Source organism: Meleagris gallopavo, chromosome 1, assembly GCF_905368555.1.
Source record: "Meleagris gallopavo chromosome 1, MGAL_WU_HG_1.1, whole genome shotgun sequence".
Lineage (NCBI taxonomy): Eukaryota > Metazoa > Chordata > Aves > Galliformes > Phasianidae > Meleagris > Meleagris gallopavo.
This window is the reverse complement of record NC_139404.1, coordinates 128,013,748-128,037,171: the sequence shown is the minus strand read 5'-3', so window position 1 is coordinate 128,037,171 and position 23,424 is coordinate 128,013,748. Positions and strand designations below refer to the sequence as shown.

Below are 23,424 nucleotides of genomic sequence, written 5' to 3'. Positions count from 1 at the left end.
AGTGCAGTCATCCATCCTCCAAAAAGGTAAATTTTTGACAGCAGGGATTTTTCCCCAGAGTCACTGTGGATATGATTAACTTTACTTCTTGCATAATGAGATGTGCCAAAAGATATTCTTATATCAAATTGTAGAGATACACGGATGCAGACTGTTAAAGCACTTTTCCCTGTTGTGTGTGTGTGCGTGTGGTAGGTTGGGCGTTTGCTTGTTTGATTTGTTTTGTTTCAGCTTGTCCTGTGCTTTCTAACTATGATTACCTCTTTGGATACTGGATGGACGATGGTGATGTGCTCACATCAAAAACAGGTCACGATGTTTATAATAATAGAGTGAAAGCTTTAAACTTGAAGAGAATTTTCCAGCCATAGATGGTCTAGAGTGACTTCCATGAAGCGTAAATGTTTGCTAAGAAGTACTGTATCAATATATTTTTCTGTTGAAACAAGATCAGTTGGGAAGCTTTAAATAAGAAAAGATTTTGTTCTGCTCTCAGCTGTTTCACATTTTTACAGTTCAATTAAAATCTTACACCTCACTTGGATCTGAGTTGCCACTAATCTTTTTTCTTTTTTTAATTGTAGTATCTGAGTTGCAGTAAAGCGTAAGTATTTTCTCAACGTTTGCCAATCAAGCCCCAACTACTAGCCAGCAGATGCTCTGTATCTGTGTCCAATTGCTAGGAAGTCACCCACTTTCTTTTGTCGTATCCAGATAGTCATGCATAAAATGTGTGGATTTAGAAGTAATCCACATACCAGGCTGCACTTATATAACTGGGACAAATATTTTCCATTCCAAAAAGGAGCTTGAAACTTTGTATTACAAAATATGTGCTTCAATCCTTCTGACTAATAGGGGCAAAAATGACTTTTACTGATTTATGCTTCTGAGGGAGCTCTGTATCTGATTATCTTCTTTTAAATGATGAGTTTTAATCATGTAGGCTTTATTCTTACAGCATTCAGCTCTCAGTGCATATTTAAATTACTGTTGCTGATAATGTCTTGTAGAATTTGTCAATTCCCCAGTCTTTTATTCCTGAAGATTAAATAAAAGCTGGAGTGAACTGAATCCTTTAAGATTTAGAAATAGCCAGGTGTATACCTGAATCGTTCCTAAACTGTAAGACTTCTCCAGTTCCTTATTGACTCATTTGTGCTGTTTCTTTTTCATTTTTTTTCCCTCCAAATGAATGAGTAAGCCTTCTGAATCCATAAGGGTGATTGCTGTAACTGTTTGGAGGTCTGCAGGAGCAGCTCTTCCAAGGTGTGTTTAAACCTGGTCTGAACCATCTAAATTCTAGTCTGACGGTGTTCAAAGCTATGCATAAATGCTGATTGTAAGTAATCCAAAGCCTGGATTTGGGAAGGATGGTACAAGTAGACTGCGGCACTCTGTTAAACTGCGTGCTGTAATATGCTGTTTTTGCGTCTGTTTGTGTAGAAACGCAGTTCTGTTGTGGTCCATCCAGTTCCCTGTGTGCCTCAGGATTTGCAACGTGAGCTGTAGCAGTTTGCTGAGGATAATAGTTTCTGAAAAAATAACATCTTGCTGTATTGCCAGTCTGGAGTTTTTTCTTTAATGAGCTCTGTCTCTGTGGGGTGAACAACACAGTCATCTATCTATGAAAAACCTGAGAAGTGTCAAACCCGATAAAACAAGCACATATGAGAGGCTGGGAGTCTTGGTGTATTAACAGGCTGGACGTGGTTATCTGTTTGTCCAGTTTTCTAGAAGAATGCTTTTCATGGCTTTTGTTTCATCAGAATGCCTGATTGCCATAAGACTGTTGCTAGTAACGTCTGTGGTCATGCAGTCTTGCTGATGCATATGTAATCGTTGCTGGTTCTGAGTAAGAGAAGAAAATAGAGGGGGAAGTGAGAAACTTTTAAAAAGCTCTGAAGTTTTGTGAGCACAAAAAAAGTGCAACTTTACGTTGTTGTTGGTTGGTGTTGTTTTCTAAACCTGCTAATCTTTGGCTATGTATGCTTTCATGGCATATCTGACTGCTCTCCTGGAATGCGTTAAGCAACCTGACCAGGATCTATCAAGTATGAGTATCCTCTTTGCAGTAGCACAAACAATTAGAATGCCATAACTTTAAAAGTGCTGTCAAAAGACCTGAGGAAATCTTCCAAATCCACGTGGATTTTTCTCTCCCAACATTTTAGAAAAAACCACTATAGGAAGCTTGTCCTTAAAAGCATCTAATGAAGTTGATTGGTGAAGGAAATGAGGTTAAGAGGCTCTTGAACAGTATTTAAACAACAGTTTGTCTGATGTTCCCAAACTGCAAATGCTAAAAGCAACATGCTCTTACAAATTCCACTAAAATGATGGGGTTAAACTTAAAGCTAGCCACCTTCACGAAGCTAGGACCTCAAAGGACTTGGTGTGAGGAGGAGAAGTGTGTATTTCTTTTTGTCTTCCTACTTCATTTTCTTATAGGGACAAGGGGGAATGTTTTTTAGCTGAGACAGGGGAAGTTCAGGTTAGATATTAGGAGGAAGTTTTTCACACAGAGGGTGGTGACACACTGGAACAGGTTACCCAAGGAGGCTGTGGATGCCACATCCCTGGAGACATTCAAGACCAGGCTGGATGTGGCTCTGGGCAGCCTGGTCTGGTGGTTGGCGACCCTGCACATAGCAGGGGGTTGAAACTGGATGATCTTTGTGGTCCTTTTCAACCCAGGTCATTCTATAATGATTCTATGATAAGAATCGTAATGATTGAACCCCAGTTTGTAAAGCCATGTGAGAATCTCTGCTTTAATTTTTAGACAGCTTTGTTCTTGTGATGAAGAAAACTCAAATAAGTGTATGCTTTTTGTTGTTGTTGTTTTGCCATTAATTATGCGCCTCAAAAATAGAATGGAAACTACCCTTTTCTTATTTTGGGAGGAGGTGTGGAGAGACAGTTGACTTGAGATTTCTGAGCACTTAAGGAGTGGCAGCTTTATTTCCTCTTATCTAGGTGAATGCTAAGTGCTTTAGGGAGATTTCTCCCAAACAATCCTATTTGGCATATCAGGGTATCCAGTCTTTCCAACTCTTTTAGGTAAGAGATGCAGTAACTTTCCTCAATAATACAGCTATCAGATGTCATCTTTGATTCTTTTCTGGTAGGTGAGTACTGGTATGTGTTTAGGATACAGACTCCCAATACCAATAGATATGGTTTGAAAGCTGCTGGCAATTCTCTCCATTCTGCATTACTGTTTGAGGAGGCAGATAAATAGATGTTCTCCGTGTGCACAAATCTTTGAACTTGTTAGATCCTGGGAAGTGAAGCTGGCACACATGTTTTGCTCTGAAAAGAGTAGGTGCTTCGTGGCAATGCTAGTATTTTATTTGTCTGAATGTCCTGACCTTTTTAGGAGGAGAGACCCTTTTCCCTCATTTCTGTAATCCCTTCTTAAAAAACACTTCAGGTGCTTTTTTTTTAAAAAAAAAAAAAAAAAAAGTTCTGCAGATTAAATGGAAGGGCTGTGCTGTGACCCGAGGGCATCTTTTGAGAGCTGCCCCAACAGGTGCTTAAAGATTGGCTTCAGCCTTAGAAGAAACAATAATCTTTTGAAGCTCCGAGCGTTCCTTGCTTCTATTTCTAATACTTTATATTGGAAAGAAACACTCCAGTCACAAGAGGATTTTGAGACAGCTAATGATTCTCAGATGAGACTCTACTTTGCATTTTTTTTCCCCCAGCAGAAGAAAGTTGCTCCACAGCAATAATTAGCTCTCTTGTTTGCAGGTGGGTGTTTGTGCTTTGCTATAACACTTCAGTAATTTTGTTCATTGTGAAAAGAAAATAAGGAAGGTAAGCTTCTCTGTCTCTTGCAAGTAGCTGTCAGTGCTTGCTCTCATTTCAAGGGCATAATATCAAGGCTTCATCAACAGCGTCTGATCTACCTATGAATCAAGTTTTAAGCAGTATCTGCAGGTTTTAAAGAAATGAGTAATGCCAAGCTTTGGTGTTGGCACGTTTCTTTTTGCATCGGGGATAACTACAGCTGCTCCCATAGAGGATTATGTGTCCAGGCTGGGAATGCTGCAAAGACTTGGAGGTAAAGGGTACGAATGGAGGGATATGAACCTTGTTCTTACTTCCCCCTCTACCCCCAGCTGCTCCTTCACGGTGCTCTGACCTGTTAGCCGTCTGCTTCACTGCTCTGGCATTTGATCAGAGATTTCAGGTTTCATAGAAAACAGTATTTTTTTCCATTGAAATTCACTGCAGTACTTCTAGGTATTTCAATTATAGATGTCTCTTTCATTGCTTCAGTTCATGTTAAACTCTGAGTGACCCAACTTCTCAGATGTTAAACGTTACTTCAGTGTAACTTTCTTAATACGCAATATACTGTGTGCAGCCTTCGTGTAGCTGCATAGTGACTCAATTCAACTTGAATATGGTATAGATGTATACATTGTTTCATCTTAACCATACCTCTTACATTTCTAGCTTCCACAGCATTCCTCCCCAGAGAGGACTTCAAGTTTGTATGCTATATTTTATCAACTTGTTAACATCTGGCTTTGCAAATTCCTCATATTCTCTAGGTGCGGAAGAGCATCTGTAGTTCATCCTTTCTCAGGAAAAAGTAGAAACTGTTGCACGTGTCTTTGCAAAGAGCAACAGTGTGCAATCTGCTTCCTATTTATATATCTTGCTACATTTTCCTATAGAAATGAGTAGCAAATGCAAGTGTGATTCTGTAAAAATTCGTATGAAATGTCAAATAGTTTGCTAGAAGTTACGTGTGGAGATGTGGATTTACTGCAGAACTGGAGGTTGGGATGGGATGTCTTTCTCTCCTGACCTGAGACAGGCAGTGCAGGATGGTGTGATCCCAGGCATGCCCAATGAAGGTGGCTGCCCAGCAGCATCTTTCTTGGGCTTCTGGTGAAGTCTTTCGTATATAAAGTAATTCAGCAGAAGATTTCTCGTGGGAATGTTTCTTCACAGAATAGCCTGGGTTGAAAAGGACCACAGTGATCATGTAGTTTCAACCCCCTGCTATGTGCAGGGTCACCAACCACCAGACCAGGCTGCCCAGAGCCACATCCAGCCTGGCCTTGAATGCCTCCAGGGATGTGGCATCCACAGCTTCCTTGTCCTCCAGAATGACCAATACTTTAACCATTGTATGTACTCCATAAGGGTTCATGGATGCAAAAACAATAACAAAAAAGTTTTCAAACCCAAATGAATATACTGGTACTTGAAAATGGTTTCCTTTCAGTTTGACTCGATCGGGTTTGAAATTCCCTTTATGACCAGGAAACGGTCTACTCCTGTTACAGACAGACTTGACTTTATCATTCTGAGTTCTCTTCAATCTGGACTTCGGATCTCTTTGTGTCATTATTGGTGTTGCCTGCCCTAACGCGAAGGCCACTCATGTTAACAGAGGCTACCACAACTGGGGGGCAGGGAGGAGGGGGAGAGGTATGCCTGGTGTTTTGCTTGATACTGTGGTTTACCGAAGCCGCTCGGAGAAGGCTCAGAGTGTTTTCCTGGCAAGTATGTATTGATGAACAGAAGGTAAATGAGGTGATCGCTGGTGCGTGAAGGAAGTCATTTGCGTCAGCGTCACTGGTTGCTGTCTAACTGCATTTGTAGAAAGTTACATTTTGCATTACACGCAGGAATACTAACCAGCTATCAAAAGACAAGATGTATTTTTGCAACGGGTACAATTTCCACGGAAGTCCCTGCCAGCAGCAGCATTCTACAGTCAGAAACTGACATGGCCTTGGCTGTAGCTGACTTGGAGAAGTATTGGAGAAGTGATCTGCTGAGAGTTAGTCAGTAGGCATGCTGTGCTGTGTGTGGGAAGTCCAGGCGAAAAGCAGAATGGGCTTGCAGAGTACCCAAGGCAGTGCTGTGTGGCAGTACCTCCCTGGCCTGGGGAAGCTGTGTGCATGTCATAGCATGGCAAAACCGGCAAGAGATGTTGTTCTGGAGGGACCCTGTGGCCAGAACTGCTCTGTCTACTTTACCATGAGCTGTCTCATGTCACTGCTTGGCTGCTGCCTCGGCATGATGCATAAGCTCAGATATGCCGAGCCATCACTGCCGCACTTGGTGCTCTCCTCCTTCTTTCTCCTTTGTACAACACTTTTTGCTTGTACCTTTTCTCAGCACCTGGCCTAGCACAGAAGCAACGGATCAGGGCAGCATCCTAGATTTGGGACACCAAATGTGGATTCCCACTCTGCAGAAGCCCGTGCGTGACTTCCTGTGCAGTCAGCAGCCTTCCCATGCCTCCAGCACCACGCCTGCGATGCGGGCAGGCCTGCGGTAAGGGGTGAGAGGCTGCACGCTGTGTCTGACGCAAGGAATGCGTGGAGCAGGAGCATGGGGGCTGCGCGTGGGCACCAAGCCGAGTAACGGAGGAGGTCTGCCGTATATTGGGCCGTCGTTTCCTTCGTTCTGAACGATGCCGCCTATTGTGCCCGTTACTGTCAAACGCCGTTCCAGCGGGGAGCTCCGCCGCGGGTCGTACGATGACCGTCACCAGCCGGCCGAGCGCTGCCCTAAGGTAGGCTTCGGGATTCCGTAGGAGCCTTGCGTAACTCCGGCCAAACGCTCTAAATTTAGCGCTCCATGCGGCGCCCTCAGAAGCGGCTGGAAAGCGGCCGGGCCCGGGCCGGCCCTGCGGCGGGTGAGTCAGCGGCGGGGGGCCGAGCCGAGGGGCGACTGAGCGGCCGGACGGCCATCCCCCACGCCGGGCAGTCCGCGTGGCCGCGCTCCCCACGCCACGCCACGCCCCGGGGGGCCGCGCCGAGGCGGGGCGGGCGGGCCGCAGCCCGCGGCCGGCAGGAAGGGCCCGGCGCGGCCAGGGAGGGAAGGGGAAGAGGCGGAGCCTGCCGCCCGGCGGTGTCACCAGTACAATAGGGCTCTTGTGCGGCCGGAGGAGGGGTGGGGGCGGGCGCGGGCCTGGCCGCGGCGCGCCGAGCAGCCGGCACGCAGGGCGGGAGCCGCCGCCGGCCACGGGCCCGGGCGGGGGCGATGCGCGCCGGCGCGGGACGGCAGCAGAAGCAGCCGCAGCGGGAGCGGCAGCAGCACCGGCGGCAGCCGCCGCGGAGGGAGCGTCGGCGCCTGCCCTGACGGCCGCGGCCGCCCACGCCGGCGAGCGGACAGGCGGCGGCGCGCCGGGCCGGGCCGTGCCTCGGCGGCGGCGGGAGGTGAGCGCGGCCGGGCGGCCCGCGGGGAGGCGGGGCGGGGGTGGGCCGCCGGGGCCGCCGCGCCGGGCCTTTGCGCGGGGGAGGCGCCGCCGGGCCTGCGGCGGGCGGGAGGCGACGCTTGGCGCCAAGGCCGAAGAAGAGGAAGAGAAGGAGGAGGAGGAGAAGGGAGCGGGCGGCGCGTCCCGCGGCGGTGCGGGCCCGGTACGTGGGGCGGCGTGGGGCCGGCAGACAGCGCGGTACCCGGTGCCCGACCCGCTGCCGCCTCTGCACGCGTGCCGCTGTGCGCTGCGGGTCCGGCCACGGCCGGAGGGAAAAGTTGCGGCGGCTCCCGCCGGCCGGGTCGGGCGTCCGCTCCGCCTCTCCGCCCGCCGGCTGCGCTCGGGCCGGGCGTGGCGGAGCGCGGGGACTCGGGCTCGGCGCCCTTTTGTTCGGGGCGGGAGGCGCGCTGCGCCGCGCCGGGCGACGGCGGGCGGGCGGGCGTCCTGCCGGTGCCGAGTGTCTCCTGCCGGCACGCCGCGGAACTTGCTAGAACTCAGTTTGACAATAAAGCACTGGCGCAACGCCTCCGCCGGGCGGCCCGAGCGCGACGCTCCAAGGTGAGCGGCGGGCACAGGGAGCGGGCTGCGGCGGGCGGGGCTCCGCGCCTCCGAGCGGACCTGGCCCGGCCTCCTCGCTCCGCGACGTGAGCCCGCAGGTAACGCGGGGCGGAGAGGGGTGCTGGGTGTGGGCTGTACTGAGACACATCCCTATAAGGGGAACTCATGCTTTCCTTTTTTTTTTTTTTTTTTTTTTTCTTCCTTTTAAACTATTCCTTTTTGTTTGTTTTTTGAGATGTTGTTCGCAAATGTAGCCATTGGAATGGGCTGCCCAGGGAGGTGGTGGAGTCACCGACCTTGGAGGTCTCCGAGGAACGTGGATTTTGTGTTGAGGGACATGGTTTAGTGAGAACTATTGGTGATAGGTGGGTGGTTGAACTGGATGATCTTGTAGGTCTTTTCCAACCTTGGTGCTTCTGGGATTCTGTGAAATTGCAAGCGGCTGTGTGCTTTAATTAAAATATCACTACGGTAGTGCAAAACTACAGCTTTCAGGTACAGCATATTGAAGAGGAGAGGAGGAGGTAGCATCCAATCTTGATTAGAAACCCTCTGATTAAAACTTGAAAGGTGTTGTGCCTCTCTGTTGACATAAAAGAGCCTTTCCACTAAAACTAACGGGTGGAGGGAATGGCCTCATCTCGGTGCATGCAAACGCTGTGTCTGCAGGCAGCTTGTTACGTCCCGTTGGTGTTTGTCACAGGCTGCTCCACAGAGCATCACCAGTACGTGCACCTGCTGAGCGCTGCGTGTCTCAGCACTGGCTGGAAGCATCAGGAGGTGGGCTTGGGGAGGGAGGCTGCAGTGAGGTTGTTTGGGGCTGACTTTGCAGCTACCACAGAGTTCCTTGGTGGAACTGCAGAAGAGCATTCGTTTACAGAAAGGAAAAAATGCTAAGAAAGCACCTTTCCCATTAAAACCAAGCTGGTGCTTTTAAGACCTGAAGTGTTGGCTGTTTTCTTTAACTGAACTTCTGACCTCTTTCCAGGCTAGACATGACATGCTCTGCTCTTAATGCCAAAGAGAAGCAGAACAAAGCTCCTTTCCAAGAAGGCTGCCTTTGTATATGGCGAAAGGCATCACGATAATTGCAGCTGCTTCTCTTTTACCTGTCCTTCATTTGATGTTTCCTTACTTGGTTTCCTTGTACAGGACTGACTGTGCTCTCTTCTCCCCAGCAGCAAAATTTGTCCTGGATTGGATCAGGCAGCACAGCAGTTTTTGGCTTCATGTGTTTCACGTACGTGTTGCAGGTATCTGCAAAGAGTTGCCAAGGAGCTGGAACATGTGCAGTGGTGTTCTTTGGCAAGGGTGCATCTTTATCTCATTGAAATCGTGCAAGCCCACTGTGATTCTAAAGATCTGGGCTAGAGCACCTCAGTGTAGTACTGGGATAAACCCAGCTTTCCTCTCCTGCAGTTCAGTGGAAACTTTGCACCCGGGTTTCATTGGGATACCTGAAGTTGCCGCAGGCTTTATTGATGCACACTTATTGTATAGATGTGTATAGCTCATGTATATGTGGTCACTGTAATAGCTGCTGTGTGTGGAGTGCTGTGCAGCATTTACCTGAAGAGCCTGCTAGAGTTCATGTGTGGATTTTGTCTATCAGTGACCTGACCTTTGGCGTGAACATGAGTGTGCAAGGCTCTAGTGAGAGCTGCTGCATGGGTAAGGCTTCCTCGTGAGGAGCATGGTTGAATCCTGTGCAGGCTGCCTCAAGTCAAAGTCAATATCCCAAGGGCGTTCCCCATGGTCTGTTTAGATGAGCGTTTCGGTCTTCAGAATCCATTTGAAGGTCGTGCCTTAGAGGACTGGGAGTACTGGGATTTCTGTTGGTTCAGCAGGAGCTGGGACATACTGAGAGTAAGAACAGGTGCCCATTTGGGCAGTGCGTCTTTTATGATGCATAGGTGAACATGTGCTAAAAGCATCTGTTTGTGCAGTGTGTCTTCAAGAATCCTGAGATGCTGGTATGTGGGCTTGGGGCTGTTAGTTGAAGAGGGATGGTGTTACATCAATTTTTCAGGCCAATTCACTAATTAAGAATATTGTATTAACTGAAATTAGAAGCTTAATAAAGTGTCAAGCGCATGTGTCATCTTTTCCTGTGTTTTGTAACCAAAACCTTATCTTTTTGCCTAGAGAGGAGTGATAGCGTGCTGCTTTGGCTAGTTGCCCTGCATCCAGATCCAGCAAGGCTTACTTTGCTAACTATATACCAAAATAGACCTAATCAGAGCTTGCTGCTCAGTTGTGCAGGTTTAAGCTTTCCCAGCTCCCCAGGCCACTGCACGCCCTTGGCTGTAGCTCCCCCAGTCCTATGGAATGTCTGGGGGGGGAAGCAGCTCCTGTTCGACTGTGTGGCATCTCTCTTTGTTTTGTGAAGATTTGAAGCTCTTGTAACTCTCGAGGCTTTGTGTAACTGGAGACATAAATGCAATTTTGAGATACTTTACTTAAAATAGAAACTAGCAAGTTAATAATAGCTCTTATCAGGGATATTTATGTCATGAAAGCCAACAGATGCTGGTTGTGCCTTGAGAGGTTGCTGGGTGCGTTAAATGTTGTGTCAGGGCTGGGTGCTGGTGGGGGACAGGTCAGGGCAGACTGGCAGAACATTGAGGTCCTCTAGTCCAGGGCCTGGCGTGGTATGGGATGGCCTCCTGCCTTGCCAGGGTAAGTTTAGGTTGGATATCAGGAAACACTTCTTTACAGAAAAGGCACTGGAATAGGCTCCCCAGGGAGATGGTTGAGTCACCATCCCTGGATGCGTTTAAAAACCGTTTGGATGTGGTGCTCAGGGACATGATTTAGCAGAGGGTTGTAGGAGTTAGGGTAGTATGGTGAGGTTGTGATTGGACTTGGTGATCTGGAAGGTCTTTTCTAACCTGAGCAATTCTGTGATTCTGGATGGGGCATGGAACCTTCGCTCCTTGAACTGCATTTAACACCCTGGAGCACTTGTGTACCTTATGCTTGTTGCTGCCTTACATTCAGAATTGCAGAATGAAATGCCTTGCTTATTGAACTGCAAGCTGAATGTAACATATCATGTTGTTAATGCCTCGGTGTGTTTTAATTAGAGCTGGAGGGAGATGTTAAAAAAACAGGTTTATACACATGCCTGACTGGTTGCTGAAACAAATAGGCCTGTCACACCATCTGGAGGGAGTCGTGTGTTATTTAACTGTTCTACTGTCCAGGCCTCTTTCACTTGTTCCTTTTTCTTTCTTTCCCTTTTCTTCTTGTTTCTCCCCTTTTCTTATTCCTACAAACACCACCTGTGCGGAGCTGCCGCACCTCCTGGAAGCTGCTGCTAGGCTGAGGCTGCAGTTCCTGCTCCACATGCAGCATGCCCAGGTCAGTGGCAGGGGCAGTGTGCTGCCCACCTTACCCCCCTGCACGTAACCGTGCCGTAGGGTGGGAGTACTGGTCACAATTAGTCAGTGTTGTGCCACAGAATGTGCACCGTGCTGTGCACAAGGCTGGCGGGAAGCTGCCATTTTGTGGTACAGGGCCTGGGGCTGGCACCAGGAGGCCTGTGTGGGGCCAGCCTGCGAGCCGTGCTGCTTCTGCCTGTGCTTCATCGTGTCGTGCTGTGTGAGCAAAGTGCTTCGCCTAGGTGAAGTGCATGATGTGTCTGCTAGGAGTCTGAGAGAAAAGGTTTGTGTTTGTTTGGTTTTTTGTTAACGTGAAGACGTTGCTGTTAGATTGACACAGCTGTTAGGTTGACAGAGGGATGTGGGTGTTTGTGAGCACTTGAAAATTGTAACTATACACAGAGCTTTCCTTCCTGCTGCTTTGAAAGCACGGCTGTTTTGAGCAAGCCAGGCAGTTTTTAAGTAATGCTTGCTTTAAGGAGTATTAAAATATAGAGAAAATTATTATTTGCACTAGATATTTAAATCTTCTCATATATCATGTACAGCAGAATAAATGCACAGTATTTTCTTTCTACTGCTGCACAGAAAACCCTGGTTTTGGACTGTTTTGCACAAAATGTATAGGAGAAGTGTGTGTTCAGACAAGGGAGGAAAGAAATATCCCTAGCGGGATTACTTGTGGTTTTTAATTCTCTTCATTGTTCTGCTTTTAACTGCTTGCATTTCTTTAATATTCTTCGTGTGTTGATTTACAGGCTTTAGTATCAGAGTGGCTATAGTGGAGTCATCGTTGAAGTAGTGCCACATTCCAAGCAAGTTTGAGCTCTAGCAGAAAAGGGCTCATGCAGCTAAAACGTGCCGTGTGTGTGTAGAAATGCAGAAGCAAGGAGTCAGTGCGGTGGTGGTAAGGTGAGGGAGGCCTCTGCAGAATGGCATGGGGTGTCCCTTTCTTCTGCTAGCAAGGTAGGAGTGTGCTGCAGAGGAAGGAGAGTGGCAGAATTGTGCTCCTGTGTCTCCCTTGATGCAAATAGGCTCTTTTTGCTGCAGCTAATGGACTGAAATGAAGTAGTGATAACAGGTGATGATTTGCAGCGAAAGGTAAACCTTGTTAAGTGTTGTATGATAGGAAGGAGAAGGAATGCTTGTTTCTAGTATGGAAAATAGTTTTCTGTGTTTTCCAAGGCCGCCGACTGGTGATATGACAGGGGAAGGATGGCTGGTCATCAGCACTGCTGCGCTGCGATAGCCCTAACCTTGTTTGGGGGAGTTCCAGCAACTCTTCCACGTTGGCTTAATTCAGGAGTGGTTGTGTTCCTTTGAAAGAATCAAATTGACTGTCATTTAAGCAACTGAAAGGCAGATACTTAAACCCGATAATGAAGTTGCAGTCTTCCTTATGTTAACAACATAATCATTTCCAGCGTAGCATGAAATGAGCAATCTTAAGAAGTAAGTGAAGCATTTTGCCAGGCGAATTTGGACTTGCAGTTCTGTAACAGAATGTGCTGAGAGCGAGGGAGGAACTGAAGGGCTGATGTTAATACAAGGTGCTTATTTATGAGCAACAGTGTTGTAATGGCCATTGGCATAGATAGGAAGGAAAATTCACTCCTGCTTAATGGTATTGATTATTCGATGGAAATTATTTTTGCACAATGCTTTGTCCCTCTTGCAGAAATGAATTTTCTCTGCTTTATTATCTAGAGTATAAAGTACGCGTAGTTTACTTGCAGCAGGAGCTGAAAGTGATGGTGGCAGTGGCTGGCAAGTTGCATCCATGTACGCTGTTGCAATTTTGATGGAGACCTGGCTTGTGCTGATCAGGCAGCTATACGGAGGTGAAATAACTGGAATAGCTGTTGTGAAATGTGAAGCCTCTGGCCTGAGCTCAACAAAAGACAAATACACTGAAAATTAGTTTATGTACCAGTACTTAGTGTATTCTCTGTCTTCTTTTGCTTAAAACTGACTACATATGATTCTTTGCAAGATACAACATCGTGTTTTCATTTTTTGTCCCCTACAAATGTCAGAAAATTTCACAAGGCGAGATGTAAGTTATCAGAAAGCTCCTGACGGTCGCCTCGATATCAGTCAAGAGTCTGTGACTCCCATTACAGGGATTAATTTGGCTTAAGTGCTGTCTTGGATCCTTTGTCCGGTGTCTTCTCTTGTTCTAGGCTTTCAGAAGCCTCTCTATGCAAGCAGGAGTGTGCATGAGCTCAGACTGACATCTAATAGCTCTTACAGGTGCTGTTTCATTCTGTGTTTAAGATTATTTGTTCTATGTCCCCACTTCTGTGTGCTTAACTTCAGTATTTCAGATAGTCCACTTGAGGTATGAATGGGTTAAGTGTTGAAAAAAGCTCTAAAGTAAATTAAAAAGGGGAGGAGGGGAGACCTCAAACGCACATAGCAGCTCAGATGTGATTTATAGTTCCTGCTTATCTCTTCTAGCTGTGTCTTTGATGCCTTTGTACTCCCCTGTTGTCTGCCCCCTCTTGTCTTTTCCTTGACTCCCCTAAGTTCGTTCTTGTTGTAGAACACAGGCGTTTCTCATGAGTGTCTCGCAGTGTTCTTGGGACCCTATAAATCAGCTAGGTCACATTACATTTGTCTCCTGTACCAAATTCCAGACAGAATGGACTTCCAGATTATTTGTAGTCAGCCTGAAAATATTTTTGGCAAACCTTTGGGGATTTTTTTTACTTTTTTATGGAAAGATCTGTGTAGATTTGATAGGTCTGGTAGAAGATGGTGTTTCCCACCATCAGTTTTTACGTGAGGTAATATTCTGTGTAGCTGTCGCATTTGTGAGAGTTCACATGTGCTTATATAAAGGTATTGCCCACTGACAAGTCGAGTCTTAGCGTTTGCAGAAAATAAGCCATTCACATTATAAAATATCATTTTCTGTATTATTTGTTTGGGTTTTTTATTTATTTATTTATTTATTTTTTCAGTAAATGCTTGTGTTAATTAGTATTTTGTTCATGTATTTCACACACATTTCTATGCTTTTTTTGCCTGTTCATGTGTATGCTTTGCTTCGTTTAGCAAGTTGAATTAGTGTGTTTGATTGAAAATGTACATCGGCTCCATTTACCTTGTGCAGATATTAAGCATGTTTCAAAAGGGGAAAAAAAAACCCACACACATATAGCAAGAAGAACTGCTGGAAAAATGAGATGGTGGCAAAGCATTGACTTAGTTGAGTAATGCAGAATGCTTCCAAAAATGACTTCAGGTGCACTTGTTCTCAAAGCCTCTTCCAATTTTCTGTTTTTTTATTTTATTTCATTTTTGGTCAAAATGCTCTTCTGTTTCCTCCTTGAAATCATCTTTGGGAGCTTATATTAAGTTAATTTCAGGAAAGAAATCAGCTTTTCTAACAATTTGAGGCACTGGTGTAATGTTTTATAATGATCAAACCGATGCTGCACATTTGATTTTGAGGGAGTAGTGTTAATGGCAGCCCTTACATGGGAAGCTGAGCTTGCTTTGCTCCCTAACCTGGCGTCTCTGGATCTTTTAGAGGTTTTATGCCACATCAAGGTACTCTGTAGCACCTCTTTGTAGTCTTATGGGCATCTGGAGATGTAGTTGGCCAGACTATAGCTGTACGATGATAATTCTCAGAGGAGAAGAGCTCAGGTCCTGCATTTATTTTCTCTTTGGAGCTGTGCAGATCTTGACAGGATTATAGCAGTAAAAACAGATTTTTGTGCTTCAGGTAAACAGGAGTGAAAACTCAGTGCACAATCCTCTTATTGGAAGTTGCATTCTCTTTCTGCCTTCAGGTCATTGGTGCAGGGTCTTCTTGATTTGCAGGTTCCTGTGGCCCAGAAGCACTGAATGCTCTGGTTCTGGCGAAGCCTCTCACCTTCCTCACAGGTTGCAGCTTTACAAAACAGGAATCTTGCTTTTTTTTTTTTTTTTTTTTTTTTTTTTTAAATAAAAAGGCAACATTATGAAGATCTCTGTTTTAGACAATTTTATTAAAGGTCACGATTTTCCTTTTGTCAGCCAGCTCTCTTGGCAGCAGGTGGTCTGAAGGAATAGTCTGCGTTACACTTGATCTTGAACCCCCCAGTATACCTGGAGATTTTGAGCAGAAATAAATTCAGTGATCTCTGAGGAGTTCTGCTAACAAATTCTTCAGATAAATGTCTTGCTGATTGCTGGCTTCGTTTTGGCGCTGACATTAATGCCTGCTGCCTTCACCGGGGCCACATTTTCTCTGTTTTTTCCTCAGAACTTCTCATTTGTTTTGTCTGACTGAGCGGGAACAGCTTTGGAACAAGATTTGTGAGTTGACACAGGTTTCTCTTTCATAGCGATTAAAAAATAAACAACCCCCCAACCCTTTCTGATTTAAGATCATCTTCAGGGAAAAATGCATTTTTGGTTGCTGCTGTGGAATTTGTAGCCACAAAGGATGAAGTTGATTAAGGCTCATTTGACGTGCTTTCTGGTCTGGTGCTCCAGTAACTGTGCCATGATTTTGCTCCAGCCCTTGTCTGCATCATCCTGATGCAAGGTGTGGGCACTCAATTTAGTTTCATTGCAGGGGGAGGTGGTGGTCTAAGTGCTGGTGTGGTGGCTGAAGAGAAGGAACAGGGAGCTTTCCTATGCAGTCTCACAGATAATCAATGTCACAAGTTTGGTGAGGGCTGTTGGTCTGGAGCCAGGGATCGACCTTGAAAGCTCTGAAGTCTACAGTTTGGTCTTAATGCAATCCTAAGTTTAGATCCACCCCTTGGTCGCTTGTATCGCCTGTGTGTGGAGGATCCAAGAAGCAGCAGTGATGGTGCTTTCAGCATTTGTGGCTCTCGTGTTTGTTGTAGGGTCGTGAGACTTTCTGTGGAGTGTATGAGAACAACGTGGCTCTGCCATCAAAAACATGACATCTGTTACCATGTTTCAGAAGTTCTCACACTTGGTGAACCATTTCATTTTTTTTTATTTAAGATCTCCACTAAAGATGTCCTTAACTACGCACAAATAATTTCCATTAAATAATGGAAACTAGCTATGGGAAAGGATACTTTTAGGTCATCTAGATGATTGCTTCTGCAATGTTTTCTTGAGTTTCCCTTTAGAACTTTAGATGAAATAGTGCTGCCATCACCCTGCTTTAGGAAATGCACAAAAAAGCCCATGTATTTAGAACAGGATGTGCAAGTTGAATGAAGAGATTTGAAAGTTAAATCCCAACTTACCAACAAGTGGCTGATGGGAAGATGTAGTATTTTCTTTCCTTATGAACTGAAGTTAGTTTTGTGGCTCCAGATTGTCATAAATTGCTTGTTTTTCACTTTATTTTTTTTACATTTATTTCTTGGCTGACAGCTTTAGTTTTTTGGTAGCACCACACCACATTTGTCACGTCTGTCTCCATCCCCTTCCAGACATCCTGGGTTCAGCGGTGTCAGTACTTTTGTCCTAATTTGCAGGCTGCGACTTCGTGCCTGTGTGCTCTTTCTGCATAATTCTGTATTGCTGTATGACCTGTCATTGGGAGAATGAGCGTTTCTGAGGGAGGAGAGCATCCTGTACTGAAGTGATGTATCTCCTTAGCATTTCATCTTGAAAAAGAGGAGCATGTGCCTGTGCTGTTGTGTGGTGACTGTCCTTGAATGCTGCTGCGTGCTGCAGCTTCCCCCAGAGTACACAGAGGCCACTATGTGATGGAGGGAGAACAGGTAGGGCTGGAATAAGCCACTTGAGATTACTGCTTTCACCGGAGGTACTGGTGTGCTTATGTGCTTTGGAGGATGTGCCCAGGGCTTGCTGTGGATCCACAGCAACATGTGTGTGCCATCCTTAGTGCCAACAGGCCAAGCAAGCCTCTCCTTTTTGTGCTCGGGTGCCATTTGTTGCTGCCTCGCCCTTGGGCCAGTTTGAGAAATGCAGAACTGGGGATGTTCTTTTGGCAGAGTGGGCACCAGCACTCTTGTCCAACATCCAGTCTTTGTTTCAATGTCAAGAGCTGCAGCCTCTGTTCTTCCCCTTGGGGATGCAGACCAATAGCTCTTACTGTCAGAAAGTTTCCTTAGCTGAAATTATTTTTTTTTTTAATTATTTTTTCTTTGGATTTTATCCCATTACCTCTGATCTCTCACAGGCCCATTCCTTTGTTCCAACAGCGTTAATGTCCTGCCAGTATATCAAGAGTGTAAATGACTTTATGTGCGCGGTAAGGTGGGTGTTTTTGTTGAATCCTGTGCGTGTTTTGATCTTGGTGGCTTTTTCCTGTAGGGCAGCTGCTTCAGTTCCAGAATCTCTTTATTTTTGTCTGGGTATATACTAATTACATTGTGAAACAAGTAATTTCAAGCAATAAGTAAGATGTGAGCATTTTGCAGAATGGCTGGCTCTGTACACGGGCCAAGTAACTGCTCCATTGGGTCACCATCCAAGTGCCCGGGGGCCAAGACTCCAGAGCAATTCATAAAACAAGGGGTTGATGGTACTATTGTCTTATGAAACCTGTAATTCTAGACATCCTGTTGTATTGTTCATCTGAAATGGGGTAAGCCGCTATGGGAAATGATTTTCCCAACAAGTTCTAATTGGTTGCTGGGAATTACAGAGTTGCTAGTTACTATTAACAGTAGGCTCAAGGCTGTGAAGGTACAACAAAGTGCTTCTGTGAGGGTAAGAGGAAGTGAGGGTGACAGAGAGTAGCAGGTTTTATTAGATGGTCACCTTGCCTAAGGTGAAATGGACTATTTTAGGTTTCTACAACGAGTTTGTAGATTTATCCCAGGGTCTTTGTGGCCAGTTTGGAACAGGGATAAAAATTGAGAAGCTCCTGAATATTGAATGAAGACAGCGTTGTTTGAGGCTTGGAAAGGAAAAGCATTGGATCATAGTTTAAAACAATCAAAAATTCAGTCCAGTTCATTATGAATGCTTACTAAGGATTTCAAAATGCTTTTCTCAAAGCTTGATGACTTAGTCTACTTTGAGTCCCTTTAGGATGATTGCTGCCCGGAAGCATCTCCTCAGTTACACCAAAACAGTATCCATTGTATGTCTGGATACTTGTTAATGATTCTTGCCTTGTAGTTATAAGGGAAAGAGTGCCATTACCTTCCTGCTTCACGTTATTATTTATCTGTAACCTTGAAATTTATTGGCTTTATTGCCTGTGCTGCCTTGGTAGCGTTGAAAGCTTATCTGCCTTTTGTAAGGCATCTGTGTAATGTTACTGTAGTCCGTGGGGAGCTGACTACATGTGTTAGATATCTGAAACAGTCTGTGAAAAAATTGGAAATGATTTTCTAATACCTTTCCCAGCTAAGCAGTTGTTACATCTGTGGGATTATTTATTGTGAATAGAATACGAGACATGAAGCATCACAAAGACCAACTTTCTAATATGCAGTTCTGCAAGTCAGTTGTGAGGTGGGAATTGCATGTTAGGTGATACAAGTTATCAGACAAGACAAGCTATCAGAAGGAGCTGGGGAGACATGGATTGGATGAAGTGCTCACAAGAATGTCTACAGTTGCTTGGAAATCTAAGAGGATAGTTACTAATTAATTTTAAACAAGACAGGTGGAGTTAGTTAAATTTAACCTCGGTCTCTCCAAGATTCAGTATTAACTAATAACTGATTAATGGTGTGGACCGAGGAATAAGGACTGTGCTCATTAAATAACCAGCTAAAGCTGGATGGGGCTCCACTTCTGCTTGGAAGATACCTTGTGCTAACAGCTGTCCTGACAAACTGGAGAAGCAGTCTGAGGGAAGATGGAACGAGTGCGGAGAAGGCTGAGGAGTGCATGGCTGGTGAAGCTTCCCTAACTTTTTGGCAGCAGGACCACATTATTGCAAAAAGCAAACACGCTTGGGTTTGTACATGGGGCTACTGCCTGGAAGTTGCATAATGGGAAAGAACAACTTTCTATGTAGGGAGGTGTACAGCCGAAATACTTTGCCTGGATTTAGCCATCACAACCTCCTGGTTTTCGGTTTTTGTGGACCAGCCCTAGGCAGGGTAGTAGAGAGCAACAAGCAGGATCAGAAATGTAAGAAACGTGGTTCTGTGAGCAGAGGTCACTGAGCCAGTTGTATTTGGCCTGGGGAAGGCAGTGGCATAAAAACAAGATGATGAGAGTAGTGTCCATGATGATGACAGCATCAGGAAAGGAAGAGCTCTCTGTGTGTCTGATGCTAATAGAGAACTGGTGAAGGGCTGGAGCCACATGAGGAGGGATGCTGGCTCTTGTCTAGGAAGCTTCTGCTGCTAAGGGTGGCATGAAGAGGTGGCAGGGTCCCCATGAAGCACAGCTGAGACATGCATTTTGGGCAATGCCATGAGCTCTTGGTCCTATCTCACTGCCCTTCTCCAGCCCCTTGTGGATCATTTCTCTGTGATTCTCTTTTTTGAGAGTGGCCGTCAGTGTGTGGTATGGTTAAGGAAGGAAGCACAAAGCACAGCTTTCACACAGTGGCAGTTCTTGGTTTGGGGGCTTGGCTGTTGGTGAGTGCTGGCAGGTAGCAATAACTGCAAGCATTGGTCCTGATTCCAATTGGCTTTCTGATGTTAAAAGTTCAATTTTGAGAAACGTATCTTTCTGATGCTTTTTCCCCTGGTAATACAATATTTTCACAGGCAATATTAACAGAAAACTTCTTTGCATTTCTAAGTTTTGTTTTCTGTATCTGTGCTGTCTTTAGTTTCTATAAAAACCTTTTTAATTTTTCTTTTCTGCTGCACTGTGTTGCAGTTTCTGTTGCTGCCGTGTTGCTTTTTGTTTGCCAGGCCCTGCTGGTACAGTGCATGCTTCTCCCTGCTTGTTACCTCTCCCTGTTTGTTACCCCTGGCCTCTGTTTGCCCCTGGGGGCTGGCACCTGGCTCTGCTGGGGTTCTAGCAGAGAGCCCCTGCTCATTCATTTGAGATGAATCAGCCTTGTGTTTCTGAGTCAGTGTATTAGGACTGACTTAACCCCCCCCCCACACACACACACAAAACAGAAAACAACAACTCAAAGCAAACAAACAAGCTAGCTGTATCTTCCTTGCTATTTTATATGTACTGTGAAATAAATAAAACTGGTACTGCAGGTTGTAGCTGTACAGCGGAATGGTTAAAGAACAAGAGAAAGAATTTTAGTTGAACCTTTTGGTGTTGTGGAGTTCATCTTGGCCTTTAACTGAGCAAACAAACGTGTTTTTAATGAATGATTCAAAAATATATTAGTTCTGTGGTTCAGCTGGGAGGCAGAGGCTGTGGTTTTGTTCACACTTAAAAGTTGTAAGCTCTGCTGCATTTTAATGATTCCATTTGAGCTGCCGTGACCAGGGCTTTGCTTTTGTTTCTATGGAAAATTTACATTAAAGGCATTCAGCAGGGGGCATTAAGGAAGGAAACTCAGAAATGAAACATTTTTGTAAGGAAAAAAACTTGCTTAGTCAGGTTTGTGAAGTCGACTGGGACGCTCTGTTCAGCTTCATCTCTCCCCCGGCCCCTCCACTGTATGTGCAGTCCCCTCAGCTGGAGGGCGAGCCAGTACTGCCACGGGGCTTTGCTACGGAGCCCTGGCAAGTTCTGAGGTGGTTCCCTCGTTCCCCCTGTTTGCTCAGCCCCATTTGTGGCCTGCAGACTGGATTGCCCTCCTGAGGCCAGAGGCTGGGCTCCTGGCTCGCATCCAGCCATGCCAGTCCCTCAGCAATGGCCTGCATCATGCCTGAGGTGCAGGCCAGCCTGTGTGCTGCAAGGCACCATCCGGGCACCTCGCCTTGGTTGCTGCTTCATCTGCTGGTCGTGGGTATGTAGCCAAGGACTGGCAAGGAGATGGGAAAAGGGCACTGAGATGGTTTAATAGAAACCGAGCAACACGCAAGCACAAAGCACCAAAACCTTAAATCAAAGAGAACGGTAGTTAAAACTTTAAAATACTGTCGGGTCACAATAGGGGAGCTATAATATATTGTGTGGGCCTTTCTTTTAAAATTTTCTTTTCCACCCCCTCTCCAGCTTATAAGGAGCTGCTCTCCTTTGATGGCACAGGCACAGTTGAGCAATGCCTGCTCTCAGTAATGGGCTGCCTGCTGCTCCTCTGGCTGCTGGGCTGTGGGACTCGGCCCTCTGCTGCGGGAGGGTGGTGAAGCAGCAACATGGTGCTGACACATGGGCTGGGAGCTGGCTTATTTCAGGGAGAGAGTGCCATTCCACCCACCCTTGTTCTTTTTCTTCTGGCAGTATGTGTGCCTAGATATCAGATCTTCGTCTTTTACTTCATTTCTGCTCTCTAATACTGCGTTTCCCAGCTCTTAGTGGCTGACACCCCCAGGAGCATTGTCACAAATCTACTGGGTGTGACAATTGTAATGCTTTTGTCATGTCCCTTACAATAGGACTCAAATATACATGTGCATAACCCCTCAAGAGGGGATTGCGGGCAGAGAAATGCCTCCTCTTCCCATGGTTCTTATTGCTTGAAGCGAGTTAGTCAATTAAAAAGAGCAAGTAAGCAGAGCCCCTGCCAGAGCTGAGCTGTCCAGGATCATCACAGAGGAGCCTGAGGAATGTGGGGAGGAATTCAGGCCGGAGCTACTCGACCCTTTCTCTCTAGAGCTATTTTTTAATTTGCCTTTATGTGAATTTATAAGCGTGCTCCCTTCATCCAAGACTCACTAGGATAAAGCAAGCATCTGCATATCAGAGGAAATCAATCTTTTAGACCAGCTGAATAAACTGGCAGTTACCTAAACGTTTTGTTTCATATTCCTGAAACAGAATATTCTAAGTCAAGTTTCATTTTGTTGATATCGGTAAAGATGGTTCTTATTCATCCAAATGGCAAAGTTGACTTTAAGATTATTTTTATGAATTTACTTATTGTTGTAATAGTTTGTGTTTTTATATTGTAGTATGTGTTGTATATACAGTTGGTGCATTTTATTTTTCCATAAGCTGAGTGAGAATTAGGGAATTTAGGTTTTAGAAGTGTAATTTTCTTTGGGAAATTGCAATAAAAATATAACATACCCTTCACTTACTTGCCAAAAGTGAAATTGTAGCTCGAACATGAAATGCCTGGTGTCAATCCTCCCTAAATAGCACTCCTTTCATTTTTTTAGGAGCTTGTGATGTCATCAGATGAAGCGAAAACATCTACCTCGTGACCTGGCATGTAAGTGAAGGAGGAATTCATATTTGTTTAAAAAAAAAAATGCACATGTCGGTGTTTACAATGCCTAAATTAAACCTGTATACCTTTAGCATTCAGATACCACATTTTAAATGAAAACCTTGTGGATTCTAAAGGAGTATAAAGGCTTTCAAGGGAGAGGAAGTCACAAAAGAAGCTGTTAATGATGAGATTCCAGCGTGCAGAAGTCCTCGTAATAATTTCAGTTGAAATGTGTAGTGATGTACCCTTGTTGGTAGGCACAGAGGGAATAGTTTCATATCATTACGCTATTTACGTGTGCTGATTGTGCTGCTTTTTTTCTGCATATTTCGATAGTTGTGATGAATACATACTGATGCTGTGGTACTCTTCCTAAAATCAAAAAGTCCAGCCGTGCAGAAATTTAGGTTCTTTTTACATGTTTGGATATTCCACAGTAAAATTCCTAGAATTTTGTGATACTTCTGTTTTTCTTCCTCTCACACTTAAGCAAGGAAAAGTGTTCTATCCTCTGCATGGGCATTTACAGAGATTTTTATTTTTATTTGTATTTTTTGTCTGCCCCTCTGTGCTTTTCTTTTATGTGGTAGAAAGGATTAAAGTGCAGTCACTGCTTTGAGGGCTGATGTTAGCAGCGGGCTGAGTATTCCTAATTAGTGCCAACACCTGTACCTCATTATGAAGCCTTGTTCAAACTGTCCACTGAACCGAGGTAGCTGGTCTCTGTTGCATGTCTCTAATGTGATTATAAGCCCCTCTCCTGATGCAAGTTTTAGTACTTATTCTACTTTTGGACTGATGTGGAAAGTGGAGCTAAGCTGAGCCATTTGGCTGACTACCAAACATTTTAAGGAGGGGGAAAGAGAGGGGATGCAGTGATCTCAGTTTCAAGACTTTCAGTTCAAAGCTTGCTTCTGCTTTGACGTTTTTAAGAAATGGAAGAACAAAAAAAAATACTTTTTCTAGTTTTCAGTCTCTGATTCTCAGAATGTAGAGATCAAATCTGCAGGCTCCAGGTGGGGCTCTGAAGGTCTCAGTGCAGCTGCTGTTGTGCATAACCCACTGATTTTCTGTAAATGAAGTTTTGGCCTTGA

The 23,424-nt window shown here is 45.3% G+C and overlaps 1 protein-coding gene across 1 annotated transcript in view; it reads left to right on the top strand.

Annotated features, from left to right (window-relative positions):
• Positions 1-6,716: 6,716 nt before the first annotated feature.
• Positions 6,717-23,424, top strand: part of JADE3 (jade family PHD finger 3) — a 59,978-nt gene continuing 43,270 nt past the window's right edge. The window contains exon 1 of the mRNA XM_085213344.1: positions 6,717-7,196. The gene's annotated coding sequence lies outside the window, so the exon portion shown is untranslated. The remainder of the gene's footprint in view (positions 7,197-23,424) is intronic.